Genomic DNA, 18,349 nt, shown 5'->3' on the forward strand with positions numbered 1-18,349 from the left:
TCTCTCCCTGTCTGTCTCTCTCCTTTCCCCTCTCTCTAAAAATGAAAATGAATAAAATCTTTTTTTTTAAAAAGAAAAAAACCCAATTCCTCACTGTCTTGACTATTGTAGCTTTATATTATCAACCCTCCATCTCTCTTCTTCTACTTTAATATCATGTTAGGTTATTCTGTTTTTTTCATCTCCACATAAAATTTATTTTTTTATTTGTTTTTAATCTTCACCTGAGGGTATGTTTATGGGGGAGAGAGAGAGAGAGAGAGAGAGAGAGAGAGAGAGAGAGAGAGAGAGAGAGAGAGAGAGAGAGAGATTGGTTATATCTCATACACACCCTGACTGGGGATCAAATCTGTAACTTAGGTATGTACGTGCTCTGACCCAGAATGCAACCCTCAACCTTTTGGTGTACAGATTGACATTCCAACCTACTGAGCCACTGGGCCACAACTCCATATAAATTTTAAAATCAGGTCATTAATATCAAAGACGTATCTTGCTGGGAGATAGGTTAGAATTTTATGGAGTCTATAGATCAATTTGCTAAGAAGACATTTTGATAATATTGAGTCTGTATTAAAGGTTTAAAGTATTTTACTTCTAATTACATATTCAATGATTTTCAGAAGCTTAGTGGATCATTAAGATGATATTCCATTTCTTTGTTTCAATATTGCTTTATCAGATACCAGTAGTGTTTTGTTTATTCAACACGACACAAGAACCTATCTATGCAGACCTGATGTTTACCAACACATAGAGTCTGTGGTGTGTTCTTTGTCTGGGCTCCACTCTCTTTCTATAGGAATCGTGTTGTCAGATAATCTGAACAGAAATACTGCATTGTAAAGCTTATGGTCTCATAGGAAAGCGGCAAATCACTAGAACAATGAATTTGAAAATACTAGAGTAAAATAATTTGCATGAAATTTACAATAACACATCTTCACTTGACAAAATGCTTAGCTGCCATAATCAGACTAAAATTTAAACCTGGAAAGCCGTGCATTTGTGTTTTGGTAGAATAACCTTGGCATATCTGTAGCTAGAAAACAGATGGATATGCATAGGCGTTGGCCCAATTTCCAGTGAATGTTTTTTGAGTATATCTCATTTGAATGGAGTTGAAAGATTTACTTATTTTTACCGTCCCTCTATTTATCCTGCTAAACCAAAGAAGCACATGCAACCCAAAGTCTCCAACATGTGATGAAAACAGAGTTCTTCCTCTCTGTCCCAGGCATTAGAAATTTACAGGTGGTTATTCCCCCACTCCAGAAGCAATACACAGTTGTCAGTTCCCTCAATGTCATGCTGTGTTTTGTGTGAATGATTGAATCCCACCCCATAGTATTTTGGCCACCTTAAAAATCAATATCTATGTGTATAACTTTTCAATCATGACAAAATGTCTGATACTTGTCTTGTATGGGACTGGAAACAAGTAGATAAATGAACATAATATATACCTAAAACATATACCTATAAAAATATATCTGTTTTTCAGACATTGAAAAACATGCAGGTCATGATTGTGATACCTGAGAGAAGAGAAACAAAGGTGAAACTTATGACCTCCCAATCCTTATACCCCCAAAAGGGCAACTTCTTCACCATTGTGCAAGAATTGGGGACCCAAGCATAGCACAGAAGTTTGGTTAAATTTAAATACATATTAGAATTAAAATAGGCTGATGTAGCTTAAATATGTAGGGCAGAGTTTTGGAACAATGTTTCTATATTGACAAAAGTCTTCAGAAGTCTGCATTGGGTTCTCATGAGTCTATTCTGAACATAAAATTGTACATACATAGGGCAAAACTTCACAAGATTAGGCAAGGTAATGTTGGGGGGCTATTAGGTGAACAATTCTGAGAGCTCAGACAGGATGGGAATTCATTAGAGTTTCACCAACCAGAATGGATAGAATTAATTGGACATCTGACCCATTCAGTACAGATCTGTAGAGTCACACTTCAGTAATAGGAATACACTAGGGTTAGACAAAAGGCAAGTATAGAAGTCATCCTAAAAGGATTAATTAAAAACAACCTACAAAGTGGTCTTGTCCAGGTATTTATGCAGGAGCAATGAAAAGATATATTCATACATAGACTTCTTCACAGATTTTTATTGTAGTTATTTTTTAAAAATTACTATATATTGGAAACAATAATTTCAAACAAATACGTGTTATGACATATTGATACAATTAATAGCACTAAGCAAAGAGAGTAAGATGATAGACACTTGAGCATGAGCAAATATTGAGCAAATATTATACTGAGCTTACAAAGCCAGGCACAGAGAGCATTTCCTGCCTGGTTTTGTTTATATGGAGTTTAAAAACAGGCGAACTAATCTTGATTGAAAATATCTGATCAGTAATTTCAAAGGGGCATTTGATATTGACTACATGCAAGCATGGGGAACTTTCTGTAGTGATTGAAATGTTTTATATCTTGATGTTGATGATGATAATGCACCTGTCAAAACAGATTTAACAGCATACTTAAAATGGATCTACTTTATTATATGTAAATAAAGTATTATACTTAAAAGTATTATACTTATACTTAAAGTATTATACTTAAAATGGATCTATTTTATTATATGTAAATAAAGTATGGTTGCAAAGAGTAAAAGCAGTAATATGCAGAGTTGGTTGTAGAGGTTTCTGGTTGGTGCAAACCCTGGATGTCTTTGTCATGGGACAGTGAGAAGGAGAAGAACAAAGCAGCTTTCTTGCAGACTTTTAGATTCCCTTTATACTAGAAGTGCAATGTCTCAGTTTATTGTGTGTTTTAATTCAGTGCTGTGGATTTGGAAGTTAAAAGAAAATTCTCTTAAATTATGACAATAGAGTATGGGCTGTTTTTTTTTTTTTAGTATAGGCTCTTTTTAAATGGAATTGTTGTGTTTTTTTTTTTTAGTTAGTATGTATATTTGTACTATTTTAGGTAAAGTCTTAGTGGTAAGCTATTAATTAAATGCTGTCTCAACCCAAAAGTGTGATGTGTCCTGGCACTAGGAAGAGTTGCTCTCCATTCTGATGTTTTCTTCTCATGTTGTCTCCCTTATACTTACCCATTTATTTTTATTTTTTGCAAAGAGCACCTATTATCCTTCATAATTTCTTCTCTAGTCATCGTTGTCTCTCCACTTGCCATCTCACTTACTACCTAATAAATCCTATATCAGATCCCATAAGTAAAAATCTAATTTGGCTGATAATATTCATCAAACTAAACACAGAATTTCTACAGTGAAACATAAACTTATGAAAGGTCCATTAATCGGATGGTACAATTTGAAACAACTAAAAGAATGTTTGCTATGCACAATACGGTAGAAAGATCCAAGGCTCTAGAATCTTGGCTTTTCTCTTCATAAAGAGAATGATATCATTGGGAACATATACTTTTATGAGAATTATTTTGAGCTAAAATATATGATAAGCCCAAACTTTTGTGATATACCTGTAAATGATCAATGTGTCTCCAAAATTATGTATGTACATATACATAGAATATATACACATATATTCATATATATGTATGAATATTAATGTTTTATCTGTATTATAATTGCACACATATAGCTAAATGTATGTATTATAAATGTGCATATAGTAACACTAGTAAAAAAACACTATAATTGTTTTATTGTCTATCTCATTAAACTTCAAGTTTATATATAGAAAATTCCCATAGAACCTTAATTTCCTTTGCTCCATTGAAATGTTTCTAATTCATCATATACTTCTTAGGCATACATATATCAAGACCATGGAATTTGTAATACATTAGTGAAAGTGTTAGGCCATTCTGTACAAACTACTTGGCATCTTAGCACATAATTAATATTGACATAAACTTGCTAAGAAATATAACCTAGCGAACTTTTTTTGAAAGCTGCATTTCTGGGTTGATCCTAGGCAGTGACAGACTAGGGTCATGGCTAGAGGCAGGAAGATGTCCAAGCCTAGCCAAGTGGAGGCAGTGGCTGTAGCTGTGGCTGCTGTGGCAGCGATGCTGGCAGTGGCTGTGGTGGAAGCAATGGTCCCTGGCTTGGAGGTGGTGGAGCAGAGGCCCCGCACCAGCAGAGTGAATGTATTTACTGGGCAATCAGAAGTCTATACCTACATGAGCCCGAACAAATGCTCTGGAATGCATTCCCCCTTTCAGGAAGAGAACTCAGTTGCACATTACAAAGTCAAATGCCAGGGAAAGCCATTTGCAGGAATCTACAGGAAATGGGGAGGGAAGGGAACCCCTAGGAATGCCAAAAGAAGCACCATGAAGTCCGAGGAACTAAAGGTCAAAGACTCCAGGAGAGGTCCCCTGGCACCTTTTCCAAACCCAAAATCTGAAGCAGCAGAGCCTCCAAAAACTCTGACCTTGTCTTGTTATTCCCCCAATGTAGCCATCGCCAAGCCAGCTCTGAAAAAGCCCATCAAGGGTAAGCAGGCCATTCAGAAAAAAGCTCAAGGAAGAATGCAATAGAACCATAAACTCAAGCATTTGTACCCTGTGGGAAAGAGCTCCAGGAAGAGCAAAGTGAAGTTGCAGTCTGAAGAAAGGAAAAGAATAGATGAACTGATCAAAAGTGGGAAGGAAGAAGGAATGAGGATTGATCTCATCAATGGCAAAGGCAGGGGTGTGGTCGCTACCAAGCAGTTCTCCCAGGGCGAATTTGTGGTGGAATACCATGGGGACCTCATCGAGATCACTGACACCAAGAAGCGGGGAAGGCCATTTATGCACAAGATCCTTCCACCGGCTGCTACATGTACTATTTCCAGTACTTGAGCAAATCCTACTGCGTGGATGCAACCCAAGAAACAAATCGCCTGGGAAGACTGATCAATCACAGTAAATGTGGGAATGCCAAACCAGTCTGCGCAACATCAACGGTGTGCCTCACCTCATCCTCTTAGCCTCCCGCGACATTGAGCCTGGGAAGGAGCTTCTATATGACTATGGCGACCGAAGCTGGGCTTCCATAGAAGCCTACCCCTGGCTGAAGCATTAACTGTCCCTCTCCCCCTTTCTGCAGTGGACAAAGTGCCCTCAAAGTGTTTCCAAGGTGCACTTGAACAGATGGTCTTATATTACCAAAGCTTTTATATTCTAGTTTTATTTGTACCTTTTTTGCATACAAGTTGTACATCCATACTTCCCATGCATGCAAGTCAGAGACCCAGCTCAGGTTTTCGAGGAAAGAGCCACACATGAACTAGGAAGCTGGGCGATGCTCCTGCCTCCAGATGCAGAGAGCCAGGACTCTTCCCCACACCCCAACATAGAGGCGCAGGTGGCCCAGAAGACACTGCCTCCGGACAGCCTGGGCAGAATCAAAGTTCTTGTTTTCCTGATGTCTCACCAGGTGCACATGGAAGTGCATGAATATTTTGTAAAAGGGTTTTGCAGTACGCTAGTCTTCCCCTCTGCTTTCTCGAAAGCTTGCTGCCTGCTGGACCCTGGACATGGGCCCGGCCTAGGTTTACTCCTCCACGGGCTGCTGCTTTGCCTGCATCTTGGAGAGCCAGGGTGGCCATCGAAACTGTGTCCAGGGAAAAGCATTGCTTAGCTGACCCTGCCAGGACAGGGCTTCCCAAAACTGGGGCGATTCTTTATAGAAATGTCAACACTGAATTTATTTTTAAAAATAATAAAAATTTAAAAATGAAAAACAAAAAAAATTTAAAAAACAGAAAACAACTTACATGTATATAGGTCTTAAAATGAGTAGAGTGGCTGTCCTTTTTTCTTTTACTTTTTGTTTGCTTTTGTAGAAGAGATTTGAGATGGTACTCTATTCTAATCAAAAATAAAGTTTTGTAGTGGGACCAGAAATTATTTATCCAGTACACCCCACCCCGACCCCACCCCAACCAGATTCTGCCGGATTGAAAGTTCCAGACCTGTTGTCAGGCTTTCTGTCTGTCAGACCACCTAGTGTCCTTCCTGCAAAATGTAGGCCTTGCAGCCCTGGACCGAAGGGTAAGCCTACAAGTCCTGAAGTTCAGGCCACCACTCCAGGGAAGTGGGCAGGTCCGCACCCAGGGATCAAGGCTAAGGGTACAGTGTTCACCTCGACTGTGATGATAGGAGGAGTAAGTGGGCAGCTTCCTCCTCCATCCCAAAGGGGGACTGGTTCTCACTCTGTTAACCTGGGGTCCCAGGGCCTGGGCCCTGGAGTGGTGACCTAGAATTTCCTGCCCACCCCTTACAGGTAACTGTGAGTGGAGACAGGTGTGAGAACCTGTCCTCAAGCTTGATGCCCTCCAGCCCCATCTACCCTACCCCCACCCCAGCCTCATGAAGGTGCTATCTAATGAGTCTTCCCCCAGCCCACACTTGCCTGGTCAGTGGTCAGCCAAATGGAGGAGGATTTGAAGGAGTGTGTCAATGTGAGAGAGAATGTCTTGGTTGTACCTGTTTGTGGTTTTGCTTCATATTTAAAAAGGAAATGAACTTAAATTATTTGTCACCATAAAAATGAAACAAAAATTAAAATATGTATTGCCAGGCCAAAAAAATAAAATAAAAGAAATATAACTTAGCAAGGAACATTGGATTCTTGCACCATTTTGAATTTGGATAATACATGAATATTTGACAGTAATTTCTATAATCAGCTACAAGACTTTTGTTTTGGTTAAAGTGAGCTGAATATCTGCCCTAATCAGTGGATATTCCAGTTAAAGACATGAAGTATTACTTAGACATTTGCTGCCATATCAACTTAAGAGCCTTATTTTATGTACAAGGTCTGTCACAAATAACACCTCTTTTTTTACAGTCTTTTATTACCAAATCATTAGCATGTAATTCTGTAGCATAGCAGTATATCACTCTCAAGCACACCATATGACACTTTAGGTGAAATGTTCAAATTAAAACTACAAATTACTACACTTATATTATTACCTACTAACCATACTCAAGTGGGCATGACTTCTGCCGTACCCTTTATATATTTATCACAATATTCATGTTGAGGATATGTATCGCCAAAAAGAAGCTTTATATAAATAAAACACAAAGATGCATTGAAAATTTATTTTTAAAGTTATAACTAAATAAGAGTTACTGCTTTTGTTAGATCTGACACAACTTATTCATTAGAGAGCAACAAGTGTGCACATCTGTATATTTGCATACTAAAAATAGTTGTTCAGGAAACAAAAGGTTGCTTAGAATATATAACCTATTACTCGTTTAAATTATATGTTTTTGAGTGGAGTATTATGATCTTGTTTTCAACTGCATGTTTGTGACTACCTAATTACAAAGCAGACATTTTAAACATAGTGTTTATTTCAGAGCATTGTATCTCAGAATAAAAAAGCATTAGAAGCAGGGATCAAGAAGAAAGGGAGGCAGATGTGATCAAAGGATCAGACATAGACATCAAAAACTTCATCTTCCATTCTCAGTACATTTTGTTGTGACCAGGCTTAATGCAGTGTAGACCAAATGCAGGTGTTTAGCATGAAAATGCTCAAGGCATGATCAATTCATGAAAAGTCATGTCATCCTACTTATATTTTATCTGGGATTCATTGCTAGTGTATTACATATGATGAGGGCAGGGAGAGAACAGGACAGGGGGATGCTGTCACATTGTTAACATCTATATTTATTTTCTCTTGGTCACCTTTGTCAGGTACAAGATACGGTTTACGGTGGTGATTGCTGGTGGACAGAAGGAAAGGTAGTGAGGAGGGAGTTCAGAGGGGTCAAGTCTAGGTATAGGATAGGACTCTGAATGTCATGGCCAGACTGTCCAATGTATGAAGTCCAAAGGGATGAGATAATTTTGAGCTTGTTTAGCAAGCATTGTGGTTTCTGATTTTTTTCCAGCAAGATCCTAGCTTGTGTCTAAGGAATGGAGGAGAAGGTGAGGACCAAGGTTGTAATATGCGGTATCCAGCCATCTAAGAGGATAACTATAACTAGGTAGATGTCAGGCTTAGGGCAAAGAGAAATCTATACTACCAGTGGGAATTTTAGGACTTGACAAAGAAACCATGGAGGAAAAGCTCTAGCCATAATTGGGGCTGTATTGATATGGTGGTCATGCAGGTATACAGATACTTGCCTCCTAAATCAAGAGCAAATGTTAGCTTTAGGTCCCACCTCCTAGTGTGTTGTGGTTCTTTTTATATGCCTGCTGTCAGAAGGACGAGCTTAGGGACCACATGTGCCTGTGTTGATGCAACGATTCAGTGCCTCCAACTGTGAGGTGCTAGAAGAAGTGGATCCAGACAAAGAGAATAGTATCTCATAGTGTGTGTCTATGCAAGCAGTGGCACATCTACTCTGAATAGATAGCGGAATCTCTCAGTTCTAGTCCCCTTGCATTTAGCTACAAACTTTGTGCGAAAAAAAATTAAAATGGAGTGTTACATGGTATTTGGGTTCGTTAATAACATAACAAATGTGATCCAGGAGTAATTTTTATTGAGGAGGTAGATGTCAGCATTTAGCATGTACAGACGATGCTTAATCCATGCAGTGTTTAAGATGTTCAGTGAGTCCCCCTAAATCATGAAATGCCACCACAGTTATGATGATTACTTTCTTTTTAAAAAATTTTATTTTAATCATTGTTCAAATACAGTTTTCTCCTTTTTACTCCCAGTCCAGCCCCCCCCCCACGCCTCCCCACTTCCCTTCCATTACCACCCTCACCCTAGTTTTTGACCATGTGTCCTTTAAGTTTGTTCCCGTGAACCCTTCCCAATGTCCCCTGAAATTCCCTCTACTCTCCCCTGTGGTCACTGTCAGCCTGTTCTCTATTTCAGTGTCTTTGGTTATATTTTGCTTGTTTCTTTGTTTTGTTGTTTGGGTTCCTGTTAAAGGTGAGATCATATGGTATTTGTCTTTCACTGCCTGGCTTGTTTTGCTTAGCATAATGTTTTCCAGCTCCATCCAAGCTGTTGCAAAGGGTAGGAGCTCCTTCTTTCTTTCTGCTGCATAGAATTCCATTGTGTAAATGTACCATAGTTTTTTGATCCATTCATTTACTGATGGGCATCTTGGTTGCTTCCAGCATCTAGCTATTGTAAATTGTGCTGCTATGAACATTGGGATGCACAGGTTCTTTTGGATTGGTATTTTAGTATTCTTAGGATAGAGTCCCAGCAGTGGAATCCCAGGGTCAAAAGGCAGATCCATTTTTAGTTTTCTGAAGAAGTTCCATACTGCTTTCCATAGTGGTCGTACCAGTCTGCAATCCCACCAACAGTGCACTAGGGTCCTTTTTTCTCCACAACCTCTCCAACACTTGTTGTTTGTAGCTTTGTTTATGATGGCCATTCTGACTGGTGTGAAGTGGTATCTCATTGCAGTTTTAATTTGCATCTCTCTGATAGCTAGCGATATTGAACATCGTTTCATGTGTCTTTGGATTTTCTGCATGTCCTCCTTGGAGAAGTGTCTGTTCAAGTCCTTTGCCCACTTTTTAATTGGATTCCTTGTCTTCTTAGAGTGGAGTCGTGTAAGTTCTTTATATATTTTGGAGATTCAACCCTTGTCTGAGATATCATTGGCAAATATGTTTTCCCATACAGTTAGTTCTCTTTTAATTTTGCTACTGTTTTCTTTAGCTGTGCAGAAACTTTTAATTTTGATGAGGTCCCATTTGTTTATTCTTTCCTTTATGTCCCTTGCTCTAGGGGACACGTCAGTAAAAAAGTTTCTTCGTGAAATATCTGAGATTTTCCTACCTACGTTCTCCTCTAGGACTTTAATGGTGTCACGTTTTACATTTAAGTCTTTTATCCACCTTGAATTTATTTTTATTTTATTTTATTTTTATTTTTTTAAAGGTTTTATTTATTTATTTTTAGAGAGGGAAGGGAGGGAGAGAGAGAGAGAGAGAGAGAGAGAGAGAGAGAGAGAGAGAGAGAGAGAGACATCAATGTGTGGTTGCTGGGGGTTCTGGCCTGCAACCCAGGAGTATACCCTGGCTGGGAATTGAACCTGGGACACTTTGGTTCCCAGCCAGTGCTCAATCCACTGAGCTACGCCAGCCAGGGCGAATTTATTTTTGTATATGGTGTAAGTTGGTGCTCGAGTTTCATTTTTTTGCATGTGGCTGTCCAGTTCTCCCAACACCATTTGTTGAAGAGGCTATTTTTACTCCATTTTATGTTGCTGCCTCCTTTGTCGAATATTAATTGACCATAGAGACTTGGGTTTATTTCTGGGCTCTCTGTTCTGTTCCATTGGTCTATGTGCCTGTTTTTATGCCAGTACCAGGCTGTTTTGATTACAGTGGCCTTGTAGTATAGTTTAGTGTCGGGTATTGTGATCCCTCCTACTTTATTATTCTTTCTCAAAATTGCAGCAGTTGTTCAGGGTCATTTATGGTTCCATATAAATTTTTGAAGTGTTTGTTCTATTTCTGTGAAATATGCCATTGGTACATTAATAGGAATTGCATGGAATGTGTAAATTCCTTTGGGTAGTATGGACATTTTGATGATATTAATTCTTCCAATCCATGAACACGGTACATGTTTCCATTTGTTTGTGTCTTCCTTGATTTCTTTCCTCAGTGTTATGTAGTTTTCTGAATACAGGTCTTTTACCTCTTTGGTTAGGTTTATTCCTAGGTATTTTATTTTTCTTTTTGCTATTTCAAATGGGATATTTTTCCTTGATTTCTGCTTCTGCTGTTTCATTGTTGGTATACAGAAATGCCTTTGATTTCTGGATATTGACTTTGTATCCCGCTGTTTTGCCAAATTCATTTATTAGGTCAAGCATTTTTTTTGGTGGAGTCTATAGGATTTTCTATGTATACTATCATGTCATCTGCAAACAGTGACAGTTTTGTTTCCTCGTTTCCGATTTAGATGCCTTTTATTTCTTTTTCTTGTCTGATTGCTGTGGCAAAAACTCCCAGTACTATATTGAATAGAAGTGGTGAAAGTGGACAGCCTTGTCTTGTTCCTGATCTTAGTGGACAAGATTTTAATTTTTGCCCATTGAGTATGATGTTGGCTGTAGGTCTCTCATATATGGCCTTTATTATGTTGAGGAAAGCTCCCTCTATTCCCACTTTGCTGAGTGTTTTTATCATGAATGGGTGCTGTACCTTATCAAATGCTTTTTCTGCATCTATTGATATGATCATGTGGTTTTTGTCTTTGCTTTTGTTTATGTGATGTATTACATTTACTGATTTGCGAATATTGTACCATCCTTGCATCCCTGGAATGAATCCCACTTGGTCATGGTGTATGATCTTTTTAATGTATTGTTGGATGCGGTTTGCCAGTATTTTGTTGAGGATTTTAGCATCAATGTTCATCAGTGGTATTGGCCTGAAATTTTCTTTCTTTGTTGTGTCTTTATCTGGTTTTGGAATTAGGATGATGTTGGCCTCATAAAAAGAGTTTGGGAGACTCCCATCTTTTTGGATTTTTTGGAATAGTCTGTTAAGGATAGGGGTTAGCTCTTCCTTAAATGCTTTGTAGAATTCTCCTGTGAAACCATCTGGTCCCGGGCTTTTGTGTGTTGGGAGTTTTTTGATTACTGCTTCAATTTCTTTTGTTGTTATTGGTCTGTTCAGGCTTTCTGCTTCTTTTTCATTGAGTTTTGGAGGATTATATTTTTCTAGAAAGTTGTCCATTTCACTTAGGTTTTCAATTTCTTGGCATACAATTCTTTGTAGTAATTTGTTACAATCCCTTGTATTTCTGCGGTATCTGTTGTAATCTCTCCTCTTTCATTTCTGATTGTGTTTATTTGGGTCTTCTCTCTTTTTTTCTTGATGAGTCTGCTCAAAGACTTGTGTATTTTGTTTATCTTTTCAAAGAACCAGCTCTTGGATTCATTGATCCTTAGAATTGTGCTTTTAGTCTCTATGTCATTTAATTCTGCTCTGATCTTGGTTATTTCCTTCCTTCTGCTTGCTCTGGGCTGCCTTTGTTGTTGTTCCTTGAGTTCTTGTAGACGTAGGGTTAGGTTGTTTGTTCGGAATGTTTCTAACTTTTTTAGGTGGGCTTCCCTCTCAGGACTGCCTTGGCTGTGTCCCATAAGTTTTGGGTTGTTGTGAGTTCGTTTTCATTTGTTTCCAGAAACCTTTTGATTTCTCCCCTAATATCATTCTCTACCCATTCATTGTTTAATAGCATGCTATTTAATCTCCATGATTTTGAGTGTTTTCGTTTTTTTTTTCCCCTTGGGTTTGGTTTCTAGCTTCAGTCTCTTGTGATCCCAGAAAATGCTTGGTATGATTTCAATTTTCTTGAAATTGTTGAGGCTTGTTTTGTGTCCTATCATGTGGTCTATCTTTGAGAATGTTCCATGTACATTTGAAAAGAATGTATATTTAGCTTCTTTTGGATGGAGGGCTCTGTATATATCAGTAAAGTCCATTTCCTCAAGGGTATTGTTCAATGCCACAATATCTTTGTTGATATTTTGTTTGGAAGATCTGTCCATTTTTGATAGTGGGGTGTTAAAATCCCCCACTATAATTGTGTTGCTGTCCATATCTTTCTTGAAGTCCTCTAAGATTTTCTTTATGTATTTGGGTGCTCCTATGTTGGGTGCATATATATTTACAATATGTATGTCTTCTTGGTGGATTCTTCCTTTGAGTATTATGAAGTGACCTTCTGGGTCTCTCTTTATGGACCTTTTTTGGAAGTCTATTTTGTCTGATATGAGTATTGCTGTCCTGGCTTTTTTTCCCTGTCCATTTGCTTGGAAGATTTGTTTCCAGCCCTTCACTTTCAGCCTGTGTAGGTCTTTTATCCTGAGGTGGGTCTCTTGTAGGCAGCATATATGTGGGTCATTTTTTCTTATCCATTCAGCTATTCTATGTCTTTTGATTGGAGCATTTAATCCATTTACATTTAAGGTTATTATTGATAGGTACTTATTCATTGTCTTTTATGTACATGCGTTCCTCTCTCTCTTTTCCTTCCCTTCCTTAAAGCAGTCCCTTTAGAATCTCTTGCAGAGCTGGTTTGGTGGAGGTGTATTCTTTTAGAGTTCTTTTGTCTGGGAAGCTCCTTATTTGGCCTTCTATCTTGATCGAGAACCTTGCTGGATAAAGTAGCCTTGGTTGCAGACCTCTGGTTCTCATTACCTAGAGTATTTCTTGCCATTCTCTTCTGGCTTGAAGTGTTTCCACTGAGAAGTCAGTTATTAGCCTTATTGGGGCTCCCTTGTATGTTACTTCCTGTTTCTCCCTTGCTGCCTTTAAGATTCTCTCTGTCTTGAAATTTTGGCATTTTAATTATGATGTTTCTTGAGGTCGGCCTGTTTGGTTTCCTCTTGATTGGGACTCTCTGTGTTTCCTGGATTTGTGTGACTTTTTCTTTCACCAAATTAGGGAAGTTCTCCTTCATTACTTGTTCGACTAGGTTTTCGATCCCTTGTTCTTTTCCTTCTCCTTCTGGTATCCCTATTATACAGATATTATTACGTTTCATATTATCTTGCATTTCTCTTCATCCCTCTTCATTCTTTCTGAGCGTCTTTTCCTTTTCTTGTTCTTTCTGGTTGTTGTTTTCTCCTTTGTCCTCTAGCTCGCTAATCCGATCTTCTCCTTCATCGATCCTGCTTTTCATTCCTTCTACTGTGTTCTTCAGTTCAGAAATTGTATTCTTCATTTCCTCTTGGCCTTTGTTGAGAGTTTCTATTTCCTTTTTTATGTTTATATAGTTTGCAGTGAGATTGATGTAGTTTCCCTCTAATTTCTGATAGCTCATTGTGAGTTCATTGAATATCCTGATAATCATTGTTTTGAACTCACTATCTGTTAGTTGAGTTGCCTGTATTTCATTTAGCATTTTTCCTGAGGCTTCCTCGTTTCCCTTCTATTGGGGGTTGTTTCTTTGTTTTCTCATTGTTCATGGGTTTCTTCTTGTTAGCCTCTGTTTCTTAAATTGATCTGTTCTGGTTCCCTATAATTATGGTGTGATCTTCTGTGGTAGAACACTTGTGAGATTCAGTGGTCAATGTCCTTCGTGTATCCTGGTGTTCACAGCTTCTCCCTACTCTTTTTTTGTGATCAGTTGGAGGAGTAAGGCAAAATGGTTTAAGACATCAAGACAGTGTACTATGATATTTACATTAGCAGCCAGTAGAGAAGAGATGGGTTATCCTTTGCCTCCTTATAGTGTTAACCGTGATCCTCCACCCCACTATCCATGTTTTAGAAAGGATAGAAAGAGGGTAAGACTCTTATTGGGGACAAGAGGATTGATAGTTGGATCTAGAAAGCTGTGAGGCTGTGGGAGGTCAGATTCTAAGGTAGGGTTGGATTAAAGATTAGTATAGAGGAGTAGTGTGTAAAGGAATAGAGACAACCCCCACAATAGTATAGTTCAGGAAATTGCAAAGTGGACTGAGATCAGGTAGGGGTATTGAGTAGTATTTACAGTTGTATGGACTAGGTCTTATTAACAGTAATAGTAAAGTGACAGTCTTGTGGCAGAATCGATGAGATCTAGATAACAAGAATAAAGAGTATAGAACCTTGAGAGGTATATTAATGGAACACAGATGAAGGATAGTAAATTATCAACACACTGTGACTGAGATACCAGAGGGAATCTATCAAATGACAGTATAACCAGCCTAGCAGAGAAGATTATACAAAAAGAAAAAGAATACCAAAATATTATTAAAATAAAAAATGTTGGAAAGGTGAGAAAAAGATAATACAAATTTACAGTAACTTGCAAGATTAAAAAAAAGAAAGAAAAGCAGTGGATGGAGTGCAGGAGAGATACATTTGGAGTGGAAAAAATATTATTAGGATGAATGGAAGAGAAACATAAGGGATTGCGAGATAAAAAAAATAGTAAGAATTGAAAAATAAAATGTCACTTAAAACACAAGATAAAATCAATCAACCAACAACAGCCACAAAAACCAAACCAAACCAAACCAAATAAAAAAAACCTCTTGTTGATTTCTAACTGGCCAGACCAGTTTTTCTGATCTTGCTGGCTTCAGCTGGCTGAGGGACCTTTGAAATGCTTCTCTCTCTTCCCAGCCAGATCTCAGCAAGTCCCTCAGGAACCCTGGGTGCTCCCGAGCACCCTCACTCTCCGGAGCTCACTGCCACGTTCTTCCAGACTCTGGGGTCCCTGCAGGGTTCCAGCTCTATGATCTCAGGAGGCACCCACGATGTGTTGGGATTCACTGCGTCCTCCCTGGGAGTCGTAAAAGGGCATGCCCCTCCACCAAACTTTTGAGATTTGGGCTCTAGGAACACCCTAAGCTCCGCAACCCTTCCAGGTTCACAGCGCACGAGTCAGGATTCCCGATGGGGCGAGCGCTTCCACAGATCAGAACTGCAGGCTCCCGAGACCTGAAAACGCCTGAGCCCATCCTGGCTCTGGGTTTTCCACCAATCCGCACTCCCACCGGGCTGTGGGTGCGGGTGCTCTAACAGGCTGCCCCTAGTCATGCCGGCTGGAGGCCCTCACTTCTCCCAGGGCTCTGGGTGGGTGTTCATAGTCCCTGGGCGATTTTTTCCCAGTCCAACTGGCCAATCTGTGCCTTCAAGCAACAAGTTCTCCCCTGGAGTTGCTCAATCCCGTGTTCTGGGGAGGGAGCAGCGACTCCCCTCTCCTGGGAGCCCTGAGGGAGATCCAGGAGCACTGGGCCTGGGGACTGCACACCCCTAGTCCCCGAGCTGATCCCTGGGTCCCTTTTGTCCTGAAGCAGTCTCCTTGCCGTCTGGTTTTTCAATGATCACAATAATTTTTGATGTCCTGCTTTCAAAAGTTATTTGGTAACCTAGTCCACTTGCTCTGTTTCTCCACCGAACCGCGAGTTTCCCTCCTCTTCACAGAAGCTGAGAAACACGCTGACTAGAGTAAAGCCGCCATCTTCAAACCAGCCATGATGATTACTTTAAAATGAAGATGATGAGGCAAGTCTACACACATGTTAACATGAGCCACAACAAATCCACATATAAAGACAGCTTGACATAGCAGAGTGAGTAATCTGTGGTGTAACCAATCTGATGGTGCTTACTTACCTGTCGTTTTATTTATTTTCCATGATTAAAATATATTGCTACAATTCTTCTGAAGCCACAGTATGAACACACTGGGGTTCTAATTAGTCATCATGTGTTAGTATAATTTTAACAGAACAAAACCTGGAATCTAAATCCCTTTTTAAACAGTTTTCATAAATTTATTCTTTGTTCTCATGCTATTTGCAATCATAATTGAACTTTTAGTTGGAGAAGTAATTTTAGTTAATAAAGAGTGTGTGCTTCTAGTATCTTGTCCCTCTCTTTCACTTATTTGTTCTACAATGAAATGATAGTATATCTCAGCACACATTTTTAGTTCTTCTTAAACCCATATGGCTAGAAAACATGCCAGAGCAAGGGCTTATCTTTGGTGCTGCAAACAAAACTTTTTTCCATATACATGATACCAAACAAAAACTGGCTAACACTTTCTTATTTAGGCCACAGTTACAGGAGCAATATAGACCTTGTACCTCCTTTTTTCCCCCAATTGAATCTAAAAGGAAAGCAAAAGATATCCCACCCACCACACCCCACACCCACACTCACAGGCACGCAATTCTAGTCTATTCTTGTCTAATCTAGTTCTAGTGTCTGATTCTCTCTTTTCCTAGACCTAGTCATTTGATTTCACTTAAGTAAAGTGAAATAATGCAACCCCTAGCTCTAATTTCAAGTTGAAGTCATTGCGTTTGCACACCTGCAAATTGTCATCAACAGCTTTGCTTTAGAAAAGATAAACACTGTCACTTGTTTTTTCACCTATAAGTAAAGATGCTGAAAGATGGTGATGGAAATGAGAAGTGGAATGTCTTTCGCAAGATGTTACAGTCGAAGGGAATCTTAATTAGAATTATAAAGAAAGAAAGACTTACTATCTGTTGTAGAAAATGAGTAATCTCGCATTGATAAAGTTGATGACATGTAAGAAAGTTGGACCAAATGCTCAGATTGAAACTATTTTGTATCAAGTAGAGACCAAGTTTAGGGTTTACAAAGTGATAATGGTTAAGAGCATGAGAACACAAAAACAAATCATAGAGTAAAAGTCATAGGAAAGAAAGTATCTCCCGCCCCTGAGTAAGTGGGCAATAGCTTCCCTCTGGTAAATTTCTGGCAGTCTTGACTTGTAATCTGGGAGAACTAGGATGAATGTGTTTACTAATTCTTTCAAATTGCTTTGGACGAAGTACCTAATTAGGTTGTGATGGTGTAGCTCATTTGGCTCAAAGGTGTGTTTTCAAAGCAAAGCTGAATCTATCCTGAATTTGAATGCCAAGATACTTGCGAGACACTGAACTGCATCATTCACCATCAATACAGAAAATCAAATGGTTTTGTTGTCCGATTGAATTTGATGAAAACAATTTATAAAGGTGAAATAAGCCACTGGGAGGAGCTCATTTTCTATTCTGCTGGCATTAAAATAAATGTAATGTTCTGCTATAATGAATTAATAAAAGAATACAAAGAAGAGGTATAGAGTCAAATAAAATGTATCTGCTTTCCACATCTATACTCATGTAAAAAATCAATCAACATAATGAGCATCAATACCTTTCTGAGGGAGTGGACACCCATTAAGTGATTTCTGCAAGTAATAGAATACTTTGATTCATGTTCACATAGCAATTCAAGTTATAATTTTAGTATCAGTGGTGGATATGACTATCCCAAATTCCCCTCCATCAACTTCAATTTTGCAATGGGGGTAATCAACATGCATGGGGTTTCTCTCATTTGCCTGGAATTACAGATGAGGATGTGAGTATCAGTGTTCTGGACTTCATCTTGCAAATGAGACATTGACTGAAATATGAAGACAATCCAGGTCCTTGCACTAATATAATTTGAATTCTGGACACAATTAGTTCTGCTTATATAAGGATGGCCTGATGAGTTCTCAAATGCAGCATTTTTTAAAGTACTGATATTCTTGCACCATTTGAAAGAGAATTAAGCAGTGTCCTGATAGAAAGAACATGGACATGACGAGGATTGTAAACCCACCTGTAACCCTATCTTTAATGTGTGCATTGGCTGAATCACTTCCTCTCAAGTGGCATAATGTTCCAACTGTCTTCCTTGCAGAGAGAGAGAGAGAAATGAGGTTGGGATGGGGAGGACAGAAACATGCATCCAAGGGAGCATATCAAATATCCTGGATAATATTTACTGTATTTTTTGTACTATAAGGTGCACTTTCTCTCCCCCCAAATTTGGGAAGAGTAATGATTGTTAATGCTGCTGTTGAATTCTGTTTACATTTACATTGGTGAAATGTTATTTATGTTATTAAATATTTTGCTACATTTTT

At 38.8% G+C, this 18,349-nt stretch overlaps 1 pseudogene; it reads left to right on the top strand.

The window, feature by feature from the left end:
- The first annotated feature begins 3,953 nt into the window (after window positions 1-3,953).
- On the top strand, window positions 3,954-5,031 carry LOC123819128 (annotated as a pseudogene).
- The last annotated feature ends 13,318 nt before the right edge of the window (window positions 5,032-18,349 follow it).

Source organism: Phyllostomus hastatus, unplaced genomic scaffold (genome assembly GCF_019186645.2).
Source record: "Phyllostomus hastatus isolate PE091 unplaced genomic scaffold, TTU_PhHast_1.1 phas_contig_30, whole genome shotgun sequence".
Taxonomy (NCBI): Eukaryota; Metazoa; Chordata; class Mammalia; order Chiroptera; family Phyllostomidae; genus Phyllostomus; species Phyllostomus hastatus.